Source organism: Malania oleifera, chromosome 13, assembly GCF_029873635.1.
Source record: "Malania oleifera isolate guangnan ecotype guangnan chromosome 13, ASM2987363v1, whole genome shotgun sequence".
Taxonomy (NCBI): Eukaryota; Viridiplantae; Streptophyta; class Magnoliopsida; order Santalales; family Ximeniaceae; genus Malania; species Malania oleifera.
In genome coordinates this window covers 36,428,542-36,442,484 of record NC_080429.1, presented here as the reverse complement: position 1 = coordinate 36,442,484, position 13,943 = coordinate 36,428,542, and positions in this window count along the sequence as shown.

Genomic DNA, 13,943 nt, shown 5'->3' with positions numbered 1-13,943 from the left:
CCAAGGATTCCACTAATTCGCTCCTTAAACTGGGACAGAGCTTCCCGTTACAATCAGTTGCTTACAAGAGGCATAGCTTCTTCCATACACTCCACTGCTTACAAGAGGTGTAACTTCCTCCTTCCCCAATTCACAACCTGAACCGTAAATGCAATAGGTGAATAAAATTCTCTGGATACACTCAATTGCTTCTCAATAAGCTAATGTCTACAATGAATCCTACGCACTCGCAAAAGATATAATATGAAGCTCAATAGTGAATATGTGATTTTTCCCAATGATGTATTTGCAATAAAAATGTGATCATTGTATGAAATATATATACGAGATGCTTCAAAGATTTAAATCCCTATTCAATATTTTTTTTTTAAAATTTTTTTTGAAAATGTATGTTGGAGATCCTAGGGTTTGCTCTCAAATACCTTTTGTAAAGATAATAAGATATGAGTACTTTTGAATAAGAATATAACGTTGAATACCACAAAGATTTAAGCCCTAGAAAAAAACTTTTCCCAAAAGATTTTTTAAATAAATATATGGAACACTAGGATTCTTACTCCCAATAAAGATTTTAAATAAAATATAGGAGTAGATAAACTTTCAACAATAAGATTGAATGCTCGATAATAAACTTTTCCAAACCTCAAGATCCAACCAATTTTGCAAGATTATACGAGTGTATGCAGTTGGATCTTGAAGATGAAAGTGAAGAATGCCCAAACTTTATGTGAGTATGTTAGAATGTAGGCAAAGATTAGCAAAAGGTGTCCAAAAGTTAATGACCTATGGTTTAGGGTTTGTATTTATAATTATTCTTGGCACTAAATCATTTTCTGATTGTTAGATCATTTAATTAAGAAAAGATTTGTCTATTCAATGCTGGAGCGTCGTTATACCCGATAGACTCATCAACGAATGTATGTACTAGTCAATGAGTGTCCTTCTCTTGCTCGTCAACGATACCAGTGGACTTGGCGATGAGTGGGCTGTTTGAGAAAACTAGGGTTTCAGTATTTTATCATCGATGAGCTGACACACTAGTCGACGAGTGTACTACACTCGCTTGTCGACGACTTTAGGTGACTAGTTGACGAGTGCCCTGTTTTTCAACCCTATTAACCTTCTAACATGCAGATCCAATCTATTAAAAATGCATATGAATATTTCAAGAAAAACATACATCCTAGGGTTAGTGTAAGGACCTGAAGAATTTTAGCAATTAAATAATAAAAGGAAGGAGAGAAAAAGGGAATTTCAAAAAGAGACTCAGCAGGGTCTCATCGACGAACACAGAGCGCTCGTCGATGAACGACCTTATTAGGCTTATCAACGTGAACACGTGTCTCATCGATGAGAACTTACCGAGAAGGGCTATTTTTAGGACTTAAAATTCGTCGACGAGTGTTATGTGCTCGTCGACGAACCCCCTTCTTGGACTCGTCGACGAGGTGACGTGGCTCATTGACGAGGCCACGTGGACACCAATAAGGCCAAAAATCACATTTTTGCCAAGATTTTGCATGTCATCCTCCTTCTCTCTTTAGAATTTAATTTCCTCTACCTTCTCTCTTCGATTCCGACTTCGTTCTTCACCAGTTCGATGATCGAAAGCCGTCACATTACTCCTAGAAAGATTCTCTTCAAGTTTGCCGGAGTAGATTGTTGGTTAGACCAATTTGGGCACCATCCCAAAATCTAGGTAAGTTGGTTATTTTAAGTTTTATAAGGTATTCGGTGCTTCTGGACTGAGGAAATGTATTAGGAGAAATAATACTAATGTTTTGTAGGGAAAATGTAAATTTCAGGGTGTTGAGCTGGGAACACCACAGGTGTAGTTTTGGTTTAAAATTGTGAGCTCTCAGTAAGCTAGGCAAGGGGATAAATTAAGTCAGCATATTTTATGAAGTTATTTATTATTGTATGGCATGTATTTTTAGAAAATTATGTATGTTATAGTACAATGTTTAGGAATACTTCTGTTGAACAGAAAAATATATTTAATTCAGTTTACCAAAAAATATGGTTTCAGATCAAATTATGCGTTTAAAATATTACTCACAGTTGTGTGGCATGAGTATGTATTTCTATGAAATTATGTTATACCAGAATATTATGTATTTCCTAGAATAAGCATGTTACAACAGTTTTTCAGGAAAACCATAAAACAATACAATAACTATGGTTTTAAAATATTATGTTAACAATGCAGAAGTTATATGTTCAGCAAGATATGATATGACCGATGCAGATGCCGTGATTTATATGCTATGATATGGCCGAGTAGATGTCGTGATTTATATGTTATAATATGATTGGCATAGATGCCATAATTATACATGTTATGTTAAAACTCAAGAAATTATGATCATGTAAGATATTACCTTGAAATACGGAACAACTATGTAATAGTATTATGAAATGTATTATATGTTATCAAAACCCGGATGACTTAGTTTAGTTTCACAAAGCACGATACCATAGCTATATGTTCAAGGTTATGTTTATGTTAGTGCTACCATACATCTCAGATAGAGTGTGGGAGATGGCAGTTGATGTGGCTTCATCGTAGTGTAGGTATCCCTCTGGCAGTCCGGACCAGGAGGGACAAGCTCATCGTACTTACAGACTTATGTTTGACTTAGCGTGGTCGGCCAGCCATTGCTAGGTCCCGCCTATGAGCCGCACAACCCAGTCATGTGGGTGGTAAGACATGACATCAACTAGCTATCCATATTGGGTAATATTTCAGTATTGTATAATTATAAGATGATTTACATGTTACAGAAATACAACATGATATGTTATGTTATGACTAATTATGTTTTATTCAGAAATTATACAAAATAGATTTTTCCAGATATGCTTTATGTACTGTTTATATTTATCATATGAGAATACTCATGTTGCCACACACTAATGTTAGTTTATCTCCCTCACTGAGAGGTGTCTCACCCGAGCATTACAAATATTTCAGGAAATCCGGGTAGGAGGGTGAATAGAGCCCCGCAGCAGTAGAGGCTGACCGAGCTACCCTATCAGAAGGGTAAGTTGTTGAGCTAGGATCAGATTGGTTTTTGGGTTGTGATCCTAGGTTAATTTTTCATCCTTTTGGGATATATATATATGATAGATTCAGTACAACTCTGGTATTGTGTTTGGTGATGTATGGCATGTATGTAATTTATGTATTCCGCTGCTTAGGTATCAGAAATGTATGACAGACATATCCCCGGCACCCGAGGGTCCGAGTTGATCATGACTATATTGGTTTAGTAGGTTATTATGAATTCTGTTATGAGGAAAAATAATAATAATAATAATAATAATAATAATAATAATAATAATAATAATAATAATAATAATAATAATAATAAAATATAGTAAAATAGGCAGGTCGTTACAGTTAGTCTATATGTCATTTTGAGCTTCCCATCATATCTTATAAGACATGCAAATACAATCAAGACTAAATGCAAATTATAATTGAAAATCCAGATTGCTTTTATCCTTTTGCTCTTCTACTTCCATGAATTGAGCCAAGTCATTTGCACTTCAAGTTCCCGCTCTTTTACTTCCATGGATTAAGCAAAGTCGTATGTGCTTCAAGTTTCTCGTGACTTCCATAGCGTACTTACCATCCATGTATGCTAAGTCATGATCCTGTTTCTCAATGCACAAGTAAAATACCAAGTAATTTGTCATTATTAAAATAAGATTGGACCCAAAGAGTCAACAATCTGCCCTTTTTTTATGATGACAAATACACGAGCGAAAAATGGGTTAAGCCTAACAAGGTTCCCCCTAAGATTATGCAAGATTTATAATATAGCAATGTAATCCATACATATTGTAGAATATGCAATTCGAAACAGTTTACGCAGTTTAGTCTCTCCCAAATTTTTTTGCTTAAAATATGCAAACAATTTACATAGTTAATCTCCCCCAAATTTTCTTACTTAAAATATGCTCAATTTTGCAATATGCCCAAAATTATTTTGCCCCCTTTTTGCCCTGAAAAAGTATTTTTGCTCTAGAAAATATCTCTCCCCCTTTTGACATCAACAAAAAGGGCTAAGGCAAAAAAAAATATAAGTATTTAAATATTTCTCCCCCCTTGTTGAAAAAATGATATTTCTTTCCCTTAAAAGAATAGTTGTTATGTAAAAACAATTTTCATGTTGAACATATAACAGTATTTCAATCAACATTTATATGGGCAGGCAAACAATTCAGTTCAGTATAGTCCAATACATCAAATACTCATTAAAAAAATTTTAAACATGTAGTTTATTATGTGATACCAAATGTGAAAATTTTTATTTTTCAGAGCCATAAAATGTTTAAGTTAAATTTCTCCCCCTCAGTTATGTACTCCAATATATCTCTATGTAACTTCTCTACTATGCATTAAGCCTAATTCACGTGTGATTTGGATAAACCTATCCTCCAGAAGTGGTTTCGTGAATATGTCGGCCCATTGCTCATCTTTGCACACAAATTCAAGTGCCACATTCCCCTTTTGCATATGATCACAAATAAAATGATGTCTAATTTCTATGTGCTTGGTTCATGAGTGTGATATGAGGTTCTTTGAGATATTTATTGCATTAGTATTATCACATTTGATGGGAACAATTTCAAAGTGCAATCCATAGTCCAAGAGTTGTTTCTTAATGTAAAGTGTTTGAGCACAACAACTTCCAGACGCTATGTATTCAGTCTCAGCTATGGATAGTGCAATTGAGTTCTATTTCAAGGAGAACCAATAAACTAGAGATTGTCCTAAAAATTGACAAGTGCCGCTCGGGCTTTTTCTATCCACTTTACTACCGGCAAAGTTAGCATTAGAGTAACTAACAATATCAAATGAAGTTTACTTAGGGTACCATAAGCCTAGTTCAGTAGCTTTGATAAGGTATCTAAGTATTCTTTTAACTAGTAATAGATGTGACTCTTTAGGTGCAACCTGAAATCTTGCACACAAACATACACTAAATATAATATCAGGTCTGCTAGTAGTCAGGTATAACATGCTACCAATCATGCCACGGTAAAGCTTAACATCAACCGGTATACCTTGCTCATCTTTATCTAATTTTGTGGAAGAGCTCATGGGTGTCCCTAAAAATTTTACCATCTTCCATATTGAATTTCTTGAGCAAGTATCTAATGTATTTAGATTAGTTTATGAAAATTCCATGTTTTGCTTGTTTTATCTAAAGTCCTAGGAATAAATTAAGTTTGCCCATCATGCTCATTTTGAATTCATTTTTCATGCATTCGAAAAACTCATTACACAACTCTTCATTTATTACACCAAAAATTATGTCATCTACATAAATTTGCACTAGAAGCATATTATCATTTTTAGTCTTTATGAAGAGTGTAGTATCAATCTTCCCTCTAGCAAACCCATTATCCAATAGAAAACCACTTAACCTTTCATACCAAGCTTTAGAAGCTTGCTTTAATTCATACAAGGCTTTAGCCAATTTATAAACATGATTTGGGAATTTGTGGTTTTCGAAACCTGGAGGTTATTCAACGTATACTTCCTCACTTATGTAGCCATTTAAAAATGTGCTTTTGACATCAATTTGATATAATTTGAAATTCTTAAAAGCAACATATGCCAACAACATCCGAATGGCTTCCATCCTAGTTACAGGTGCAAAGGTTTCCTCAAAATCTATACCTTCCTCCTGGTTATACCCTTGAGCTACTAGTCTGGTTTAGTTTCTTATAACTATCCCATTTTCATCTTTCTTGTTCCTATAGAACCATTTAGTTCCAATAACAGTATGGTCATCAGGTCTAGGAACTAAGTTCTAGACTTTATTCCTCTCAAATTGGTTTAATTCTTCCTATATAGATAATATCCAAGATTCATCTTCTGCTAGATGTCGTAGCCCGTGGAGTATATACGTGTGCCCTGTAACAGATATACAATGTAGAGTCAGAGGGGGGGGTGAATGGCTCTTTTCGTGTATTACAATTTTCTCTCTACAAAACAATAGTCTTGGCAAGATGGCAAGTAATTATATCACAATATACAAAATGTAAATCATGCACAAGACAAAGAGTAAAATAAAAAGTAGGAGAGAAAAGCTTAACACCGGGTTTTAACGTGGTTTAGCACCAAGCCTACGTCCACGCCTTAGCACCAAGCTAAGGATTCCACAATCCACTATAAACGTTCCTTCCTCGGCAGAGCAAGCCTTACAACTCGGGTACACAACCCTACTCTTGGGAACAAATCCCTACACACTCACAAAGAGCTTTCGGCTCGCAAAGAACCCTCACCAAAATGGTTCACAAAGAACCTTCGAACAAATGGTTCAGAAGGAACCTTACAAGATGATGGAAATACAAAGGATGCTCAACAAATGAGTTGATATAAATTACAAATGTTGGCCTAACTAGGCTTTTCAATCTTGTTTTGAGGATAACAAATGAATGACATTTTAACATGTGTTGTTGAGTGACTTTATTTCAAGAGTAAGTAAAACTACACTCATTTTTGACATGGATGCAAGCTGGAAATCAAAGCCAATCAAGTGAAAGTTTCTCAGAGTATTGAAGCAATAAAAGGAAAATGAAGAACTTAAAGGCTAAGTGGGACTCAAAGTCAAGTTGAATCTCAAGAGACTTGAAGACTTAGTGCTCAATAAGTTCATGTTTAGAAAGTCATTTGTAAGTACTTCAATTCAATACTATTTAGAAATATGAAGCTCTTTAGGATACAAAAACTTAGAGACCAGTTTTTGAAAAACCCTTGAAAATGATTTTGAAAAGTTATAATTAAGTCTTTCAAATAAACTTGAAAATATTTGGAAAAAGAATGGACTGGTCAGCCGACTAACCAGAACACACCAAGATTGGCCAGCCGACTGACAAACAGAAAGAGTGAATAAACTTGCTCAGCCGACAGAGTTTTTTGTGAAATAGTTTCCTTATTTACCAAGTTGACTCTGAGTGTTTCGTCAACTTACAAAAGATTTAAAATCCTAGAATTAAATTTGAAAAAATTCCCATTAAGTTCCAATTTCAAAATCTCCGTGAAGTCAATCGATTGACTCACTCGATTGGGTCATTTTTGTGTAGGTCAGTTAGCTGGACAGGAGGCTAACAACATTTGGTCTGTCCAAAAATTTATTCCAATAAATAGTTAGTCAGCTGACTCAACCACGTTCAAAATGGTCAGTCGGCTGGACAAACCAGGTTGTCAGTTGGCTGACTAATCCTAGTTCAAATATACTTCTTTATACTCATGAATCAATCGCTCAAGTAATACAAGCATTCTACGTTCATACTCTCCAAAAATCCATACTTGCTCATATTCTTGCTGGGAGAACTCTACGAAATTTCTGATTGATTAAGAGTCTCGGTGCTGATTTACAACTAAGTTTCTCTATCTATAAGAAAGAACCTTTGGTGACATCTAAATCTTGAGCTTCATATTTTCTATTTAGTATTTGTTTTGAAGTATATTAAGTGCTCTAACTTGTAAAAATTTGCTCTTTTTTTAGAGTATTCTTGTATGCAGATTCTTATTCCTATTTAGTAGTTATTTGACGATTCAAGATTGATTTGGATCGTTAGACCAAGTGGGGTTGTTGCTTGGAGAGGTTTCTCATCCTGAAAAAAAGAAAAAGAGGTTATTTGTAACGATTTTGTTCCACCCGAAAAGGAACACGTATAGTGGACTCGTTAGGTAGTTAGCCTAAGGCGAGGATGTAGACTTGGGATAAGTTGAACCTCATAAAAACACCGGTGTCACTCTCTTTGCCTTACTCTCTTTAAATTCCAGCGAAAATATAAACTGTGTGGATGTGTTAATTTTCTCAATCATAAAAACAACGTGCATTGGAAATTAAATAAACCAAAGATTAATTTTGATTTGGGATTGCGGAAAACAAAAGGAAGTATATTGGTTGATCAGCATTGATTGCGGAAACCGTAAGGGAATACGTTGGTTGATCAACACCCAAAACCTATTGACTGAAGGTTTATTTAAAATCTAAGTTTTTGGAAAGAATAATTGGATGTTCTATTGATAATAAAATTGAAAGAATAATTATATATAAACAGGGCTGCATACAACCAAGATTGCCAAAAGAATTGCATTGCATATCTTAATTGAATATTTTGTTGATTGGGTTGGTTGATTGATTGTGTGATTGTAGATTGAATATTGATTTTAAAATTGCTTGTTCATTTAAATTTTTGTAATCAATTAATCAACAAAGTTGTTTGTTTAATATAACAAGGAATTCAAGAATCCATATAGAGGGAACAATAAATTTTTAAATAACCCAATTCACCCCCCCCCCCTCTCTCGGGACTACACCTTAGCTTTCCACAAACCAAATCTTACACACTCTAATAAGGATTGTATCAAAAAAAAAATTGGAGAATAAGAGAGTTTGAGCACTTTTAAATGAATGAACTAAATGCAAAGTGCCTAGGTTTTGTAATCAAAGAGATTTTTCACTAAATGCTTGTCTAAATCACAAAAACCATGTTATGACAAGTATAATAGCTTGTATTTATAGCCCAAGAGCCAAAGGAGCCGTTAACCAACTGTTGGGGGGAAGAAAAGAAATTTTATTTGGTAAATTAGTCGTTTTCTGCCCATTGGAACAGTTCTGCTCGTTAGACTCGTCGACTAGTGCACTGCACTCATCAACTAGTGCTAACTAGTGACTCGTAGACGAATCCCCTGTTCTCATTGATGAGTGCCCTATATCAGAAAATGTTATCAACATGAAAGTTGTGAGATTTTTTTTTTTAACTTTCCAAGGACACCAAGATTGTCCTTTTTGTACTTTTCTACCGAAAGGTGAAATTAGGAATAGCTTCCTAAGAGGGGGGTGAATTGGCTTTTTAAAACTTTCTCTTTAGTTCTTTTAAAACTTCTTTTATTATTTAACCAATTCTTTTACTTGTTTATTTATTTTGTCAATCAAACAAGAACTTGATTTCTTTTGAACAATCAATCAACAACACAATTAAACCCAATTAAACATTCAATCTTCAACCACACTTTGAAAATAAAAACAATCAAACAATTAATCACAATTTCCAAACCAACACAACCACAATTTATTTACCAAATATAAGTTTACTGTAGCACTATTAGATTGATGAAATCATTCAAGATTTAAGACTCTTGGAATATAAAACAAATCTTTATACCATCCAATCACAATCAATATAATATATGTAACTTTCAACATTTAATGTTTTTAGCCTTGTGGTGAATGTGAGTTTTGAACAAAGCCCTGTATATATGAAGTTTCTTCTTCAATATGATGTTCAATATAAAATCCAATTACTCTTTCCAAACTTCAGAATTCAAATAAGCTCTTAAGTTAATTTATCTTTGGCATGTTTAATCAAGTAACATACTTCCGTATGGTTTCCACAAAGAATGGTGCAACCAACGTACTCCCTTTCGGTTTCTGCAACCCAAATCAAAATCAAACTTTAAGGTTTACTTGATTTTCAAATATACATAGTTTATATGATTTTAAGTTTAAACCATCCACGCAATTTTAAATATGTACTGAAAATAAAGAATAGGAAAAGAGAGAGTGACATGTAGATTTTTACGAGGTTTGGCTTATACCCAGCCTATGTCCTCGCCTTTGGCAAACCACCAAAGGATTCACTAAACCTGTTCCATTGACGGGTGGAACAAAACCTTTACAAGCGATACCCCACACTCAAACACTCCTTCACTAGGCTAAAGCCCGCCTCTCCAAACGATGTCCCCTCGTGCGGTCACTCCTTAAATAGGCTAGAGCCCGCCTCTCTAAGCAATATCCCCTTGCTTAGCCAATGATCCAAACAACCCTTGGAATCGTCAATATACAAGATAAAAATCAAATAGATGCGTACAAATAATGCTCACACAAAGAGCTGATTAGTACACTTTAGAAACTAATATACTTCAAATTCAAAATATCAAAAGAATGAAGTAAGAAGCTCTATATAAATATCACTGGTTTACTCCTCTTTGATGAGGATCAAGAACTTAAATCACAGAAGTTGTAAAAGCTTAGAGATTTCTCAGAAATTTCGCAACAACTCAGAGCTTTTAAAAACAAATAGCAAGAAGCTTTGAGCAAAAGAGATCTTGAAAGAATTTTCAATGCTTGGTATATTTTGATTCTCATAAACCATGTATATATAGGCTTCAAAAGTACTCTCATTCGTGCTCCCCAAGTTTACTTGGAGTGCCCCCAAAGTTTCCAAAAATATTAGGGCGCAAGTCAATTAGATTTGAAAAAGAAAAGTTTGAAAAATCTGCCCATTGCTGTACTTTGGTTGCCTGAGGTGCAACCTCAGTAGCCTGAAGTGGGTTCAAAAGCCTAAAGACACAGGGTCAGGTGCCTAAAGATACATTGCCTGTTTGATTTTCTTCAGAAAAAATCTTCGGTTGCCTGAGGATTTGACCTCAGTCGCCTGTACAGTACAAAAACACTTTCTTTCTTTTTCAAAGATATTTGGTTTCTTTGCTTTCTTACTTTTGAAAAACATTTTCTAGGGTAGTAAAATAAAGTTTCTAAGTCCATATTTATCCCCTAATGAGCTTCATTTCATTCACAATGACATTTTTAACTTTGAAGTACTTACATGAAGATTTCCTAACAATATAGACATTTCTTATTCTTTGAAACTTCATGATCATCTTGAAGCTTTAGGTTCATTTCATCTTCAGATGTCTTTGTGCTTCCCGATTTGATCACTTCATGACATGACATACATCTTTAAGCTTGTTGGTGATCTTTTGAAACTTTGTTGAGTTTGGCTTTTTCAGATTCCTGAAAATATCATTACCTGAACACATAATGTCATTAACCTTTTCTTCATTTGTTATCATCAAAACAAGAGGTGAAAGCCTTGTTAGGCTAACAAAAGGTATTCAGGAAATTTGATTGGCGCATAACATAGGTTTTAAACCCAACCAAAAATCCTTTTAATCACTTGAAAAGTTCTTGGAGAAAAGTATATGAAAAATATTAAGTCTAATAAAGTTTAATACTTGTCCAAATGAGTTTCCCTTTGAATATAAGATATCTTGTTAATAAAAACACATTTAAAAAACCATTTTGATATCTTATATACTTAGTATGTCCTTTATAAAAATATACTTGACTTTCTTGAGTGCTTAGGACATAAAGCTCGTTTTGACACAACCGGGATTAAGTATAAAAATGTTCTTAAAACTAGGGTGTTAAAAACTTGTCCCTTTGAAAACATATTTTGATTTTAGGATTCTGTTTACAAACTCTTTGATTTAAACTTTGAAAACTATTAAAGTAGAGTTTGTGACTTTAGGTGAAATCCTATTTACTCATGTGTCCTAGTATGCATGCATTTTCTAAACTCTTGCTCAGAAATCATTTAAGAAACAAAGCCGCAAGAGTTACAAAATAGACTACCTCAATCACTCACCAAATACATATAAGACTACATTTAAGCCACCTTTGGTCGTGCTTGGGTTCTTCTGAGTACGTGTCCATTTGATCTTCTTACTTGACATCAACTCAGTCCGATATTTGCCTTTGATCCAATACTTCATGTACGAGTACCTGTACTAAACATGATCTTCAAAGATAGGAAATACTAAGAACCACAAATAGGTTAATATCATCAAAACATATAAACCTTGGTTATGTAGCCCCTAAGGCTAACAATCTCCCTCTTTTTGATGATGTCTAACCTATTACTATTTTACTTAATCTTTGCATTCATATTTATAAATACCATAACTAAATATACAAAGATAAGATAACCAAGAACCACTAATGGGTTGTTATCATCAAAACAAGATAATTAAGCTCTCATAGGTTCTATGGCTAACATTCTCCCCCTTTTTGATGATGACAAACCATTGGTATTCTATATAGGGTATGATTTAAAGCTCCCCCTCAAATTTTGCATATTATTAAATAAGACTAGAATATGCTCTCCCTTACTGTATGCATATCTAAAGTTTACTCCCCCTTACTTTATGCATATAAGGCATAATAAAACATTTAACTAGATATTACATATCCATTGGAGCTTCAACATGCAATTCATAAAATATAAATTTCATGCAAGATAACAAGATGAACTTTCATACTACCATATGCATTCTACCCCACATGCATTTCACTTCTCCTCCATACATAACAACGAACATCTTGTTCCTAACATATAGGACACCAAGTTTCAAAAGAAACTTCTCCCCCTTTGATCATCATAAAAAAGAGAGGTAAGGTGATGATGGTGAGGTGAGTGTGTGCTAGACACATATACCAAAATATTTTCTAAACCATAATATTGGAAAGCCTAGAAGGGCTTTCTTGCAAATACATGAATGCTGATTTTTTAGAAAATGCCATATGATGTAGATGAATCATTCAACGCAAGTTTTCAAAATGAGCACAAAATATTCATGCTTGTAATTTAAGCATGGTAAATGTGTCCAAACAACTTGGTAAAGAGCATGTGTATAATTTAGAGCATTCTAGGAAATTTCAAAGGATTATTGAAAATTTTGCATGTTCGTCATTATAGCATACAATGTTTAGGATTCAACATGCATCACTACCTATTCAATTATTCAGCATGCATTATAAAAATACTCATAAAGTTCAACCCGCATGCAGTGGATTTCAAGCCATGATCATTTAACATGCAAAGACTTATAATTACCATTGAATCGTCATACAAATGATCTTTTTTATCATGAATCATTTATAAATATTCATTAATGACTATGTGCATGAACTAGTCTAAGTGACCAACCACTTAAGGTTAAAACACTAAGGTCAACTCGGTCATTATAATGATACTACATCAGACTTTCAAAAATATTCAAAATTTAAAAATAAGCCTTATGAAGTCATAATTTCAGTTGACTAGTTAGCATGTATGTCCAAAATAGATCAACGAATTCAACATACAAGACCCTAGTCAACTACCAGCATGCAATTCACAAATTTGCAGCAGTTATGCAGATGTCGTTCAAATCAGGCATGCAGTTCAGTATATCCAATCAATATAAATTATCCATAAACTAATATAACATTTAGAAAGTAATGAATAGTAAGCGTTCAGTTCACGCAAAGCATCCAATACAAAAAAAAAAGTAAGATATTTCTAAAATAAGCACATTACAATGAAGTACTTATTGGATGAACTTTAGATTTGCTACTCCCCCTCAATTATACAACCTATGCACTACATTTTTATGATCTTCTGAATATATTAATTATTTAAGTTTCAGGATGAGTTTAGGGCAATATGATGCAGAGTCTATAATTAATTACCTAAAACTTAATTTTGTATGATGGACAAAATATGCTATATTTTAAGATATTCATGCAAAAGCATATGTATATAGCATTTAAAAAAGATCCTTTGTCCATTTAGGGGGTTTACTTAATCATGCAATAGCTAATATTATCATATAATAACCAATCATAATGATATATATAATAGATTGGATTTTATTTTATTTTTTACTAAAGTTCTCATATTGGCTTGATTTTCCTAAGGTTCTTAGTATAATAATAATGTATACTAAAATTTAAAATTTTAAGCACAAAACACTATTTAAGCATTTAAAACATTATTACCTCTTATAACCTAACAAGACTCTTATGAGTAAAAAAAATTTCTTTTAATACATCTCACAAGATAACATGCAAATATAACCCATGACTCAATAATGAATTTAACACAAGATGTAAATCATGAATCATGGCATGAGATAAAGTTGAAGGAAGATATACCTTTTCAATTAACTTGACTTTATTTGACAATGCTCTTAGAAAATAGGAGACATGTTCTCCTAATTTGCCACTAATGGGAAGGTATTCCTCAAACATATGATATCACAAATAAATGTTTCATTTTAGAATGCCACTTGTTGTTATGATTAT